The sequence below is a fragment of the Phoca vitulina genome, unplaced genomic scaffold, assembly GCF_004348235.1.
Source record: "Phoca vitulina isolate PV1807 unplaced genomic scaffold, GSC_HSeal_1.0 scaffold20, whole genome shotgun sequence".
Lineage (NCBI taxonomy): Eukaryota > Metazoa > Chordata > Mammalia > Carnivora > Phocidae > Phoca > Phoca vitulina.
The window spans coordinates 34,759,653-34,774,296 of record NW_022589723.1 but is presented as its reverse complement, the minus strand read 5'-3'; positions in this window follow the sequence as shown (position 1 = coordinate 34,774,296).

Below are 14,644 nucleotides of genomic sequence, written 5' to 3'. Positions count from 1 at the left end.
GACCTTGGCTCCTTCCGAGCCTCGAGCCTCGGAGCCTTCAGATGAAGCCACCGAGCCTGGCCGAGCCTTCCGGGCAGCCCTTAGCCTCAGGCTCCACAGACCTCTCCACTCCCAGCTCTTCCCGCCGCCGGCTGAACATAATTGAGGTCTGTGAACAGAGAAAGACGCCAGCTACGTGAGACAGGAAGGGACTTTAATGTGTGACACCAGAGAGCTGGGGGGGACCGCGCTCCTACACAGCAGGGCGGCCCTAGCCCGCTTCCCCTCAGAGTCAGTGCAAAAGGGATCAGCTGGGTTCTCTCAAAGGCCCTTTCGGCCCCATTTGTCTCTAACTACGGGTACCCCACGCCCTGCCAGGGGCCGAGCATGCTCCTGCTCCGTCCTGGTGTGCCAGCCCTTCATCCCTGTGCTGCAGACCTGCCGTGCCCAAACCCATCATTAAAACCGGCCACACCCCTGCCCCGTCCCCATCTCTGCTCTGCTGCAGAAATTCCACAACAGCCAGAAATCTGGGAAAAACATCAGGTCATGAAAGGGGGGTCCGGGAAACCCTCTCTGTACCATTTTACAATTAATAAGGAGGCAGACGGCTTGCGAACAGGGGCCGTGGTGGCTGTCCTTCACGGTTGAATCCCTAGCACCAACCACAGATCTGACACGCTGCAGGTGCTCCCTAAAGATGTGTTGAGTGAATGGGTGAACAGCAACCTCAGTCACTGCACCAAAACGTGCAAGGCTGGGCTGGGGAGGGGGAGAAGGACTTCTCCAGGCCCTTCCACTCAAACTTGAACACAGAGTCTGCTCTGTCCCCAAACCTTGAGATGAGTATCAAGCCTGTCAATGCTTCAGCCTAGCTGCTCTGTACCCCACGGGGGCCCCATGGCCTCAGACATGGAAGGATGCTGACCCAGCGCCCAAAATCAACCCAAAACAAGTGTGAGACTTGCATTGTTGCACGCACTGCATATTTGTTCAACTGTCTGGGGCTAAATATAAAACAATGAAGATGAAAGGGGTGGAGTAGGAGACGCACTGAAAGGAGAAATCAAAGAGAAACCAGCCATCAGCTTATGTTTAGCAATAAGCAGGGTAATCACAAAGGAAATTAAAAGCGAGTTTCCTTGAAGAAGAAGTGGGGGGGACTTGTAATTGGTTCCCTCTGCTCTGAAGTCCCAGCACCTGCCCTCCATCTGAGTCCCCCAGAGGTCGGGGGACTGATCTACCAAAATTCTTCCAGGCAGTCTTGAAATGCAAACACACACACACAAACACACACAGATCCATCCATGTGAGATTTAAAATGCACAAAGCTTCAATACTTAGAGGCCAATGCTAGGGCCCATCCTCCCATCCTTCATCTCGTACTAAGCCCTCAGTCACCTGAAGGAGCATCAGCAGGGGGGACGGGGTGGCTGTGGCTAGGCAGTGATCAGCTGTGAGGTGTGCAGTAAACCATGTGTTGCTGATAATATGATGTCAACGACTGTGAGTGGTTTGTTTAATTATATAAATTGGAGAGGGTCCAAGATGATATCATCACCTACAGTGATGTCACCCTTAACCCCCACACACTCCCTTCTGCTTTCTCGTCGGACGGGCAAAGGTGAGGTGGACAGCCACGGCGCCGAAAATGTACTTCACTCCCAGGAGTGAGCAGCCCTCCCAGGGGTGAGAAGCCCACTCCCAGGGCCTTGCAGCGGGAAAATGTTCATAGTCTGCGGTCTAGAATGTGGACCCCGAAGGCCAACAGAGCTGGAAGACATGGGATCTGGCCCATCGACAACCAGCGACACTTACTGATATTGTGTACCTGGGGCCTCGTGCTGGTGGAATCAGACGGTCCAAAAGAGAGAGAGAAAGTGGGTCAGAGGGAGAGAAGGAGACAGGGAGGGAGGGGAAGAGTGAGAGGAAGAGAGCAACGGAGCTGCTGCCGGGGTTCGCCTGGGCGTCAGGCCTTTGTGAAGCCATCCTGTCTTTGTGTCCTGTGACCCACCCCGCTCTTCCGGTCAAGTCACTTTTTGCTCACGCCCCTTGGGAGTAGACTCTTGTTCTTTGCAAAAAAAACAGGCCTCGGTCAAGGCCCATTCCTGGCTTACCAGCTGCAGGGGAAGGACGAGCAGGCTGGGGGAGCCTCCCAGAGGCCGCACGGAGGTGGGGAGGCCACATGGAGCCCCCGGGCTGTGCAGCGGCTTTCCAACTGTGCTCCTGGTGGCTGTGAGTGTTCTGGAAAGGACCCCAGCAGCCAGCCCATTTTCTCTTCCAGTGGAAGTTTGGTTTGAACCCAATGGCCACGGCTTTACTTCTTTCGACACCCACAGGCACAGCCCAGGGCACTGGTAGGTAGTGGAGCCTAGATGCTTCCTAGCTGGTCCACTCCCTCGCTCATTCTACTCGAAGGAACAGAGGGAAATCCCAGCTGCTTCCTAGCTTCCGCGCAGTCCGATGGGGAGCACCGTAACTCGGGTTTGCTAGGAGGCCGCCATGTTGCAGGCCTCCAGCTGGTGTGGCCAGCGCACGGACCGTGGAGGGTCCCCCTGCTAGGCCCTTGCCGATAGGCAGGGGGACAAAATTAGACTTTGCAAGTGGACACCCAGGTGAGGCAGAAGACCGCACCATTGGCCTCGGGCACAGAAGCAGGGGAAGGTGCAAGCCCTCGCCACAGAGATCCTGCCGGATGCCACAGGAGTCCCGACATTCCTGCAGAGGGGACACTGTGGGCAGCACGGGGTGTGAGGACTCTCTGCCCAAGAAGGAACTTTCAGAGACCTGGTAATCAAGTACCCATTTCACAGAACGGGGGACTGGAGGCCCTGGGAGGGAAGGACTTGTCTAAGGCCACACGGTGAGTAACATGTCATCTGACCCTTAGGGATAATGTCCCCTGAAGAATCAGCTGTGTCCTTCCCTGAGGCCAGATCGCTGAGCCGAGTGTCCAGACTCAAATCCCTTCTGGCAAAGGCTTGCAGGACACTTTCAGCCTCCTTCCCGGCATTCCCCAGTGTCAGGAATCTGTGATGCGATTCCTGAGCCTGGTCTAGGACTTGGCAGTCCATAGGACATAGAACGATAGAAAGAGCACTAGTGTCCAAAAGCTGTCTTGAGGGGGCCCTGGTTGTCTCAGCGGGTTGTCTGCCTTCGGCTCATGTCATGATCCCGGAGTCCTGGGATCAAGTCCCACATCGGGCTCCTTGCTCAGCGGGGAGCCTGCTTCTCCCTCTGCCTGCCGCTCCCCCTGCTTGTGCTCTCTCTCACTCTCACTCTCTCTGACAAACAAAATCTTTAAAAACATAAATTTAAAAAAAAAATCAAAAGCTGTCTTGACTCCTCTAGGTGATACTCCTCAAAGATAACACTTACCTCCTGGTCCTCGGTCTCCTCATCTGTACAATGGGATAATGCAAACTGTTCTGCCACTTTCTCAGGCCGAAGGGTTAAATACGATGGAGTCTGGGACCAGGATGGCCGCATGGGTGTCAGGGACCCGTGATGCTCCCACTACCCCAGCCTTGCCTGCCTGATGAGACATTCCTGGTACCACACTGACCTCTTACGGAAAGAACGTAAAGCAAGTACTTTCCACATGACCTGGTTCAGATGCTCTACACCAGCCCTCACAGCACCCCGTCTTGTTTTGATGGCGGAAGGGGGGGGATCCGGGACCCTCTTAAACAAGGCTTCCAAACGTGGGATCCCATGCTGCCAGGGACCCACAAAACATGGCCGTGGGACCTCCAGACTAGTAGCAAGATTTCAAAAAGTGTGATGGAAGATATTTCAAAGGTCAATTTTCTTTGCTTTGGACTAGAATGTTCTTTCAGCGTACAGTAGTAATACCTCTTCTCTCATGGCAGCCAGAAGCTCCGCTTGGTAATAAGATGTTTCTGATTAATATAACTATGCATCCTAATTGTTACATGATAAGTGAGATTTGCTTGATAGGAAGACCTTTTTTCCAAAGTTACAATCCCGAGCGATTTCACTTTTAGGTATTTCTACTAAGAAATAATTTTGAATACATGCAATGATTAATGGACAATGTATCTATTAATACATCGTGTACAAAAGTTTTTTAAAACAATCGGTTAAAATTATGGTGCATTCAAACGATGGAAACATATGCAGTCACTAAAAATCCACCTTGTAGAAGAATCTTAAAACATCGAGGAATATAGTATTTGCATGTTGTCAAACAGAAGAAAAAAGCTTACAAAACAGTAATGTAGCATGATTCCAATTTTGTACAGTAAAAAGAAAGATGATGCAAACCAATGTTAAAAATAGTTACCCCAGGGGCGCCTGGGTGGCTCAGTCGTTAAGCGTCTGCCTTCGGCTCAGGTCATGATCCCAGGGTCCTGGGATCGAGCCCCGCATCGGGCTCCCTGCTCAGCGGGAAGCCTGCTTCTGCCTCTCCCACTCCCTTTGCTTGTGTTCCTGCTCTCACTATCACTCTCTCTGTCACATAAACAAATAAAATCTTTAAAAAAAAAAAAATAGTTACTCCAGGGTGCCTGGGTGGCTCAGTTGGTTAACCGTCCGCCTTCGGCTCAGGTCATGATCCCGGGGTCCCAGGATCAAGTCCCACATCAGGCTCCCGACTCAGCGGGGAGCCTGCTTCTCCCTCTCCCTCACCCCTTCGCCCACTTGTGTTCCCTCTCTCTCTCTCTCAAATACATAAATAAAATCTTAAAAAAAAAAAAAAGTTACTCCGGAGAGTGACCTCAAAAGTGACCCATTGTTTTCTGCACTTTTCAAGTTTTCTGCAAATAATATATGTGATTTTTACAACTGGAGGAAAAGGCAGTAAATGCGATTTGGGGAATTTCTGCAAGAATCAAGTCTCTAAAAGGGTCTTGAAAGTTGAGAGTTCAGGAAGGAGACCCCCAAGAGCAGGTATTAGCGGGCTCTCCTCCCCGACCTGTAACAACCGTTGGCTTACAAAACTCTCCCACCTCCGTTTGTCAAAATGTCAAGCTGACATGCCAAGTGTCGGTGAGGATGTGGATTCCTGGGACCTCTTGCCCACAGCAGTGGGAGGGTAAATTGGTACGACCACCGTATAAAGCCTTTGACTTTACCTCCCTAAGCTGAACGTTCCCGTGCCTGAAACTGAAAGGATTTTATTTATTCATTTGAGACAGATACAGAGAGAGAGAGAGAGAGAGCATGGGTCGGGGGGTGGGGGAGCAGAGGTAGAGGGAGAAGCAGGCTCCCCGCTGAGCAGGGAGCCAGACTCAGGGCTCGATCCCAGGACCCTGGGATCCTGACCTGAGCTGAAGGCAGACGCTTCACCGACTGAGCCACCCAGGCACCCCTCATGTGCCTGAAACTAACAGCCAACGTGTCCGCCGGTAGGCATGACAAGAATAACCTAGCAGCCCCCTTCACCTTGGCAGAGCCCGGGGAACACCCACCACCCTTCCTCCACAGGAGAAGGAATACACGCCCCGAGCTGTGCTCCCACAGTGCGCAGGAGGCAAAACAGATTAATTGGCATTTCAGTTCAAGAAGTTGGAAGAAGTTCTGGAGCTGGATATAAGTAATGATTGTACAACAATATGGATGTACTTAATGCCACTGGACTGGGCTCTCAGGAAATGGTCCAAGTGCTACATTTTATGTGATGTATATTTTACCACAATAAAAAAACAAACAGGGGCACCTGGGTGGCTCAGTCGTTAAGCGTCTGCCTTCAGCTCAGGTCATGATCCCAGGGTCCTGGGATCGAGCCCCGCATCGGGCTCCCTGCTCCGCGGGAAGCCTGCTTCTCCCTCTCCCACTCCCCCTGCTTGTGTTCCCTCTCTCGCTGTGTCTCTCTCTGTCAAATAAATAAATAAAATCTTAAAAAAAAAAAAAAAAAAACTACGGTGAACTCAGTCATATGGATGTAATTCAGTGATGATAATATTAAGAAGTTTCCAAAGATGACATACAACATGATGTCCTCTTTATAAAGTTAAAACAACCAAAATTAAACATATACTTTTTGAGAAAACCTAGAAATACAATAAAAGTGTGTGATAAGAAAACAGTGGCTCAGTCGGAGGAGCATGGGACTCAATCTTGGGGTTGTGGTTTCAAGCCCCATGTTGGGTGTAGAGATTATTTAAAAATAAAATCTTTAAAAAAAAACAAAAACAAGAGAATGATGAACACAGAATTCAGGATGATGGTTACTTGGACTGGAAAAGAGTCACCTCATGGCTTGATGTGTGCTATGATTAGGGTCCTGTGTTTTGTTGGGTCGGGGAGTCACAGGTGCTTATTACATTAGAAGAAAGAACATGGAAGGAAGGGAAGGGAAGAGAAAAGAAAGAAGAGAAGAGAATTAAGAGAAGAGAAGAGAAGGAAAAGAGTTGGAGGGTGAGAGGGGTGGAGGGAGGAGATAAAGGGGGACAGAAGAGGGTCTTGCATGCGCCTTCTTTAAGATGAGAGTATGCCATGAAACAAGGATTTGGGTTAACCCAATGCTGGTCACCTAGGGTCCTTTTATTTATTTATTTTTTTCAGGAAACAGTTATTTGTTTTTATTTTTTTTATTATGTTCAATTAGCCAACCCTTTTAAAAGTGCTAAACTGAACAATAATTTTTTTTAGGATGGATAGACATGTCAAAAACCATTTATAAAAAGTAAATGGATGATTAACACAAGATTTAAGATAATGGCTGCCCTGAGGTGAGGAGGGGGATATATTTGAACTTCCCTCCCTGATCCTGGCTCTCCATTTCTTAAACTCAGTCATGAATACACGATTGCTCACTTTATTATTATTCCAAAAGCATACACATAGTTTATATGCACTCTTTTGTATGTGTGATTTACTTCACAATTAAAAAGTAGAGAAGAAAGGGAGCATAAATTAATGAAACAGAATGCAAAGAAACAAGAGAATTTTGAGTTCTCTAAAAACGCTAACACATAATCAAAGTTCTGGCAAGACTGATCCAAAAAATAGGGAAGGCACATATATTCAGAATGCAAAAGAGGATACACACACCTATAGATACCGTTTAAACTCTTAAGAGAACACTATGATCAATTCTATGCCAATAAATTTTAAAATAGACAAAATAAGTAAAGTTCTAGAAAAATGTGTACCAGGATATTAAAATGAGCTTTTCTCCGGGCTCCCAGGTGGCTCAGTCAGTTAAGCATCTGCCTTCGGCTCAGGTCATGATCCCAGGGTCCTGGGATCGAGCCCCGCATCGGGCTCCCTGCTCAGTGGGAAGCCTGCTTCTCCCTCTCCCACTCCCCCTGCTTGTGTTCCCTCTCTCGCTGTGTCTCTCTCTGTCAAATAAATAAAATCTTTTTTAAAAAATAGAATAAAACAGGACTTTCTCTATCTCCTCCTCAGTTAAAGCTCCAGAGACTGAGAGCAAGACGCAATTGCCGAACGCTTCCCCGTTCCCAAACAAGATGCCAAACCACCTGGCCTCCACAGGGCAAGCTAAGTTTTGTGAAACCAGTTCTGCCAGCATCGGCCTCCACCCAGATCTGGCTGCTAAAAGGAGAGGCCTGGAAGAAAGAAGGATGCCTCTGGAGATGAGTGTGCAGGCAGATGCTTCCCCTTCCCTTCAAACCAAGTGAGAGGGGCTTGAGGGGGACCATCCAGGGGGTTGGAGGGGCTTCCAGGATTGGGGAGTCCTAAAGGCTTACCTATACCTGAAAACGCTAAAGGCAAGTTCACAGAGAGCTGCCCGGCAGCAGAGAGAGAGTAAGGAGAAAGGGCTGTGTTAGGGGCGCTCTGCTGACGGTGCCCAAGGAAGCAGGCTTTCACCGAGGGCAATGGGGAAGGGGTTGAGGGAAAGGTGCCTGCCCTCTAGGAGGCAGGACCAGACAGAGAGGGTCTGACTGGGAGGAGCAGATGGCCAGCTGGAGTCAAGATGGCACCTCGCCACAAGCTTAGGGACTGGAGGTCCCAATGGAGTGGATGGGCCTCGGAGAAATCCACAACATTACAAGTAGAGAAAGAGCCACGTTTAGACTTCCAGAAGCCTAGGGAGCACCAATCCCCTCAAAAATGCACCTGTCTCCTAAAACTCTGCCATGTCCCTTACAACCCCTGATCCAGAGAGCCCTGCAGATTGAATATGGTTATCTCTCTCTCTCTCTCTCTCTCTCTATCTATCTATCTATCCATCCGTCCATCCTGGCCACATGCTGCTTATCCTGGAAATGCAAGGAAGGTTTAATTTCAAAAAAAGTAACTAATGCAATTCTCTCTCTCTCTCAAATAAATAAATAAATATTTTTTTAAAATATCTTTTAAAAAAGGGGGGGTACTTGGGTGGCTCAGTTGGTCAGGCATCTGACTCTTGGTTTTGGCTCAGGTCATGATCTCATGGGTCGTCGGACTGAGCCCCATGCAGGCTCCACACTCAGCATGGAGTCTGCTTGAAGATTCTCTCCCTCTGCTCCTCCCTGAGTCATGCACCTGCTCTCTCTCACTAAAAAAATAAATAAATCTTTAAAAACTATATACCTAAAAACAAACAAAAATACTTAGAGATTAGGGATAGTGGGACCTTAACCTAATAAAGCGTATTCTTGGGGCACCTGGGTGGCTCAGTCTGTTAAGCAACCAACTCTTGATTTAGGCTCAGGTCATGATCTCAGGGTGGTGAGATCAAGCCAGGCGTCAGGCTCCGTGCTCAGCAGGGAGTCTGCTTGAGATTCTCTCCCTCTCCCTCTGCCCCTCCCCCTGCTTGTGTGCTCTCTTCTCTCTCTAAAATAAATGAATAAATAAATCTTTTTAAAAAAATAAAGGGTATTCTTGAAAAGTATGCAGCAGCAAATGTGCTCAGTGATAAAACATCAGATGTGTTTTCTTTAAAATGACAAATCATGTTATCTAGAATTAAATCTAACAAAAATACTCAAGACCTATAGGAGAAAAATGTAAAACTGTACTGAAGGGCCTAAAAGGAGACTTAAATAATAGAGCAATATAGCACGCCCATAGAAGGGATGTCTCTATATCATTAAAAACAATGATCTCCCCCAAATTATGTCTATAAGTTCAATGCCATTCCAATCAAAATCTCAAAGGATTTTCTCATAGAGCTTGATAAGATGATCTTAAAATAATATGGGAAGAAAGAGGGCCAACAATAGCAAGGCAATTTTGAAAACCAAACTTGGAGAATAAGGAATTATTATAAAGGTATCTATTGTAATTAAAACTGTAGTACTGCTCCAGGAATAGATAAACAAGTCATGCAATAGAATATATAGAACCCAGAAATAAACCCATAAACATAGCTAATATGTACTAGAGGTAGAATTACACATCAGCATAATGAATTCTATAAATAATGAAGATAAATAATGAATAAAAGAATGAATTATTCTATAAATTGTACTGGAAAAATAGCCAATTGTTTGGGGGGAGAAAAAGTAAAATTGAGCCTTTCCCTCACATTGTATGCAAACACACAATCCAAGGTGAATAAAGATCTAAATGTGAAAAAAAAATCAACATTTTTAGAAAAAATAGGAGAAAAAAATAAATGTATAACATCAGTAGAGGAAAAAAATTAATCAAGATATATTAACTACAAACTATAAAGTTTTTAATGTTGGAATATATTAGAATTTAAAATTGCTGTCTGACAAAGGCTTTTATAAATGAAATGGAAAAGACAAGTCACAGATTGAAAAGATATTTTATTTTATTTATTTATTCATTTATTTTTTTAAGTAGGCTCCACCCCCAGCACAGAGCCCAACAGGAGGCTTGAACTCACGACTCTGAGATCAAGACCTGAGCTGAGATCAAGAGACAGACGCTTAACCAACGGAGCACCCAGGCGCCCCCAAAAAGGATATTTTAAACAACAAAGGACCAGTATCCAGAATATATAAAGAACTTCAACAAATCAGTAAGAAAAAGACAAACAACCCAACAAAATTGGGCAAGGCATACGAACAGAAGGGAATAGGGTGGCGAATAATCACATAAAAATAAGCTTCATCTCCCTAGTAATCAGGGCAACACATGGGAACAACAGGGATTCTAATTCATACTGATCAGATCGGCAAAATTTTGCAAGTCTGAAAACGGTCATAAGCAAAGGGCACTTTTATGCTTTTTGACAGGAGAGTGTGTTGGTACAATCACTTTGAGGAGGAATTTAAGAATACCTAGTAGATCTGAAGATGGTGAAATCTCACAATACAGCAAAACCAGTTCTAGGTAGCCGCTCTGAAAGGACCTTCAGGCGCATAAGGAGACGGGTATGAAAATGTCCATTGCAGTCCCGCTTGTGCTAGTGAGAAAGTGGAGATAAAGATCATTGGGAGAATGGAGATCTACAGATGTGGTTTATTCAGACAGGGAAATGTCATACAGCAGTTGAAATATACCAGATGCATACATATTCCCTCTCACATTTGTTCGCTACGCTTTATATATGCCACCTTTTGAGGTACGTCGTATCTATTCACTCCTTTCCATCTGCCCTGACAATTCCCTGCCATCTTTTAGACACCTAATAGGCCCCCCTGCTCCATCCACATTGCTCCCCGCGAGCTATCCAGCAGCCAAAGTCATCTTTCTAAGAGGCACACCTGACATCACTTTTTTTTTATTAAAGATTTTTATTTATTTATTTGAGAGAGAGCATGAACAGGGGGAGGGGCAGAGAGAGAGGGAGAAGCAGAGCCCCCGCTGGGCAGGGAGCCCGATGTGGGACTCGATCCCAGGACCCTGGGATCATGACCTGAGCCGAAGGCAGACGCTTCACCGACTGAGCCACCCAGGTGTCCTTGACATTGTCTACTTGACTGCTTAAAACCCTCTGATGACCGTGGCCTACAAAAAAGCCCAAATACCTGAGCCGAGCCCACCCAACTCTCACCGATCATCCTGCCCACCTTTCCAATCAAGTCTCACAGGATTGTTCATGGTTGACCAGACATGCCAGCTTTTTGGCCACCATGCCTTGGTCATAGGACTTGCTCCCTCTGCCTGCAGTGAGCTCTCCCTTCCTTAGGCCCTTCTCATCCGCACTGGTCCACCTGGCGAAGTGCATCAGTGTGCAAGTGTCCATACCCAAAGCTCAGCTCAAGAATCCCTGTGACTCCACACATCCACAGCCCCCATTCCCCACTCCTCTGTTCTCTGTAATCCCTCTGACCACCGCTCAGGTACAAGCCCAGGTTCTCTTTGCTGTGGGAACCAAGGCAAGTCATCTCCCACTCAGAGCCAAAACCCACCCCTGAGCAACAGCACTGATCTTCTTTCCAGCGTCCCATGTAGAGGCTGGTGCGCACAGAGAGCCCCAGACTGGGGTGAGAGGCCGGTCCTCCTGCCCCGATCCCGCTGCTCCTTCCCAGCCTTGTCAAGCTGCATCGCTATACATAGCTGTTTCCCTGCTTCCTTCCTCTGCATCCCTGCACCAAGTTCACACTCTGGGACCAGCACTGAAGACTCACCAGTTGAGCCCAAAGACCCAGGAGCTCCAGCCCGCTGGGTTCATCATGGGAGAACTTCCGTAGGAGAGAACCTCACCCGCCCCGCCCCCCAGGAGGTGCCCATGCCACAGATGCTCAAAGCCAAACTCCCATGTCCTTCTCCACTTTCCCACACACGTGGCCCAGAGAATCAGCCAAGAGGGAGGAGAAGGAGCCTGGATTACAGAGGGAGGAGGGCAGCCGGGAGAGCAAGATTGGACACAACCAGGGAGGAAGGAACAGCATCAAATGCTACTGAATATTCTCGTTGGCAAGTTTGTCCAGAGGACAGCACAGAGCCCAGCCTGGTGGACAACGAATCAGAGGCAGTATCTTCACCCTGCCCCCGCCCAAGCTGTGTCAGGGCTGTAGCTTTGTAAAGCTTTTTAAAAAATCGTTATGAAGACACCATTTTATGGAAGCTTGATCTGTGGAGTAGAAGTCTCTCCGCCTGGTGAGCACCCCAGGTTTGGGCATGTGCACTTGCAGGCTGGAGCCGCTGGGCGCTGCTGTGCAGAACAGAAGGAAAAGCATTTGGACATCCCCGAGGAGGGAGGGGGAGAGAATCAGAAAGGGAAAAGAGAGGGAGAAACCAGTCGGTAGGGGAAGGTTGGGCAGCTGGGGGCGAGGAGGCAAGGCAGAGTTGGAAAATAAGAGTGATTTTAAATCACCGCTGGGTGATGCTCAGTGTGGCCCCTCCCTGGGTGGGTGGAAGAGTCTGCCACGTTCCCGGATCCTAGTGTGTGTGTGCATCTCTCTCGGGAGTGGAGATGGAGTGGTGGGTTATGTGGGGTAAAAGAGCAAGAAGGTCCCTGGATCTGCACCTTGAGAGCGTGGGGTCCCTCCGGGATCAGTGGAATTCTTTGGAGGGTGGAGAGGTTTCAGAATGGGGATCTAAGATGCTCTGATCTAGATCTTAGGTGCCTTCAGCCGACATCTGAATCACTCTTGTTAACTGCAGAGCATCCAGTAAACTTCAAAAAAGCTGTTCACTTTTTCAGAGTACACTCAAGCCCTCCAGCATAAATGGATAGGTGTGCGCACCGACCACGTCGTCACAAGTGATGTTTAACATTCCTTCCCTGCACCTGGCCACAGCCCATGGTCACTCAGTTATAGAGGCCACAGAGATAACCCAGGTGAAAGCCCATTTACAGATGGGGTAGTGAAGGCCCAAAGAGGGAAAGCGACTTTCTCAAGACCACACAGCTAATGGGTGCAGAGCTAAGGTTTACTTTTCCTACCCCCAGGTTTGGGCTTGTTCCTCAGGGTACTGCAGCTGCTTGTGGGTTAGGCTGGAGCCAATTCAGGTTTGAGGGCAATTCATTAAAGCATGTCCCCAGAGTCAGAACAGAAGACAAGGAGGCCTTGTTTTCTAAGTGAATCTCCCAAGGCTATGAGCTCCAAGCAAACACATTCCTGAATGTTTGCCACCACATTTAAGACCCAAGTAGAGAAGTTATAAATGGGCTTTTTCTCTCTGCAGATAAGAGAACCACAGGACATCAGGTCTGCAAGAGACGGATTAGTGAGATGGTTCCCTGCCTAGACTCTCTACAGCCTGAGAATCTGAATTCTCTACCAGGCACCCTTAGAGCTTCATAGGCAGGGAAGATGCGTGTGTCTTTATAACTTTGTCAACAAACACGGGATATATTTTTAAATTGTGCTTACTTCTTTCATCAGAGAAAAACAATAGGCATTCAATGAATTACATTAAATGTTTTGCAAAATTCTAATTTATTTCACTCATCAAGAATCCATTTCTTAGGGCGCCTGGGTGGCTCAGTCGTTAAGCGTCTGCCTTCGGCTCAGGTCATGATCCCAGGGTCCTGGGATCGAGTCCCACATTGGGCTCCCTGCTCGGCAGGAAGCCTGCTTCTCCCTCTCCCACTCCCCCTGCTTGTGTTCCTGCTCTCGCTGTCTCTCTCTCTGTCAAATAAATAAATAAAATCTTTAAAAAAAAAAAAAAAAGAATCCATTTCTTTTTTTTTAAAGATGTATTTATTTATTGGGGGGAAGCAGAGGGAGAGGGAGAGAAAGAATCTCAAGCAGACTCCCCTCTGAGAGCAGAGCCCGACTCGTGGCTCGATTTCACGACCCTGAGAGCATGACCTGAGCTGAAATCAAGAGTCAGCTACCTAACCGACTGAGCCACCCAGGCGCCCCAAGAATCCATCTCCATGACCAAATGTTAATAACCATTGAAGTTAGGTTCTGGATACATAAGGGATTCATTATACTATTTTCTCTACTTTTAAGGTATGTTTTTCAAATGCCATAATAAAAAGTTAAAATTATATGCATATTTTTAGAAGTCTGCTTCTTAAATAAGTATCAAAAGGACTTCCATTGTAAACATTTGGCCTCTTGGTTAAAAAAAAAAAAAAAGCCAAGGGGTGCCTGGGTGGCTCAGTCAGTTAAGCGTCTGCCTTCGGCTCAAGTCGTGATCCTGGAGTCCTGGGATCGTGCCCCGCATCCGGCTCCCTGCTCAGCATGGAGCCTTCTTCTCCTTCTCTCACTCCCCCTGCTTGTGCTCTCTCTGTCAAATAAATAAAATCTTAAAAATAAATTAATTAATTAAATAAATAAACAAGTCCTAGAACTGTAACATCCAGCATGGTGACGATCACTAATAACACCGGATGGCATGTTTGAAAGTTGCTAAGAGAGTAAATCTTAAAAGTTCTCATCATAAGAAAAAGAAATTCTATAACTATGTATGGTGACGGATGTTAACGAGACTTACTGTGATCATTTTGCAACATATACAAATATTAAATCACCTTGTACACCTGAAACTAATATAATACATGTCAATGATACCTCAATTTAAAAAAATAGCTCTCATTTGAAAGATGAAATTAAAAGTGCTTCACTGAAAGTGGAAATTGAGACTCAGGACAGTCGGGGGCACTGCATAAACCCTACCACAAATTGAGACAGCAACTGCTTCTCGTCGCTCTTTGTCACACAATACTGGGGGTGTGTTGCTGGGTCCCATGTTGATCACTGACCCCGCTGGGCTCTCGGCGCCCCCAGCAGGAGTGGGTGCCCCCTCTAATCCACACTGGCCACATGATCTTAGAATCCCTCCCTCCCCATCTGTGTCCTCAGCTACCCTCTGGGCTCCTTGAAGGCAAGGATGAGGCCGGCCCATCTCTAGATTCTGGGCTAGCCCCCGTGCCCCC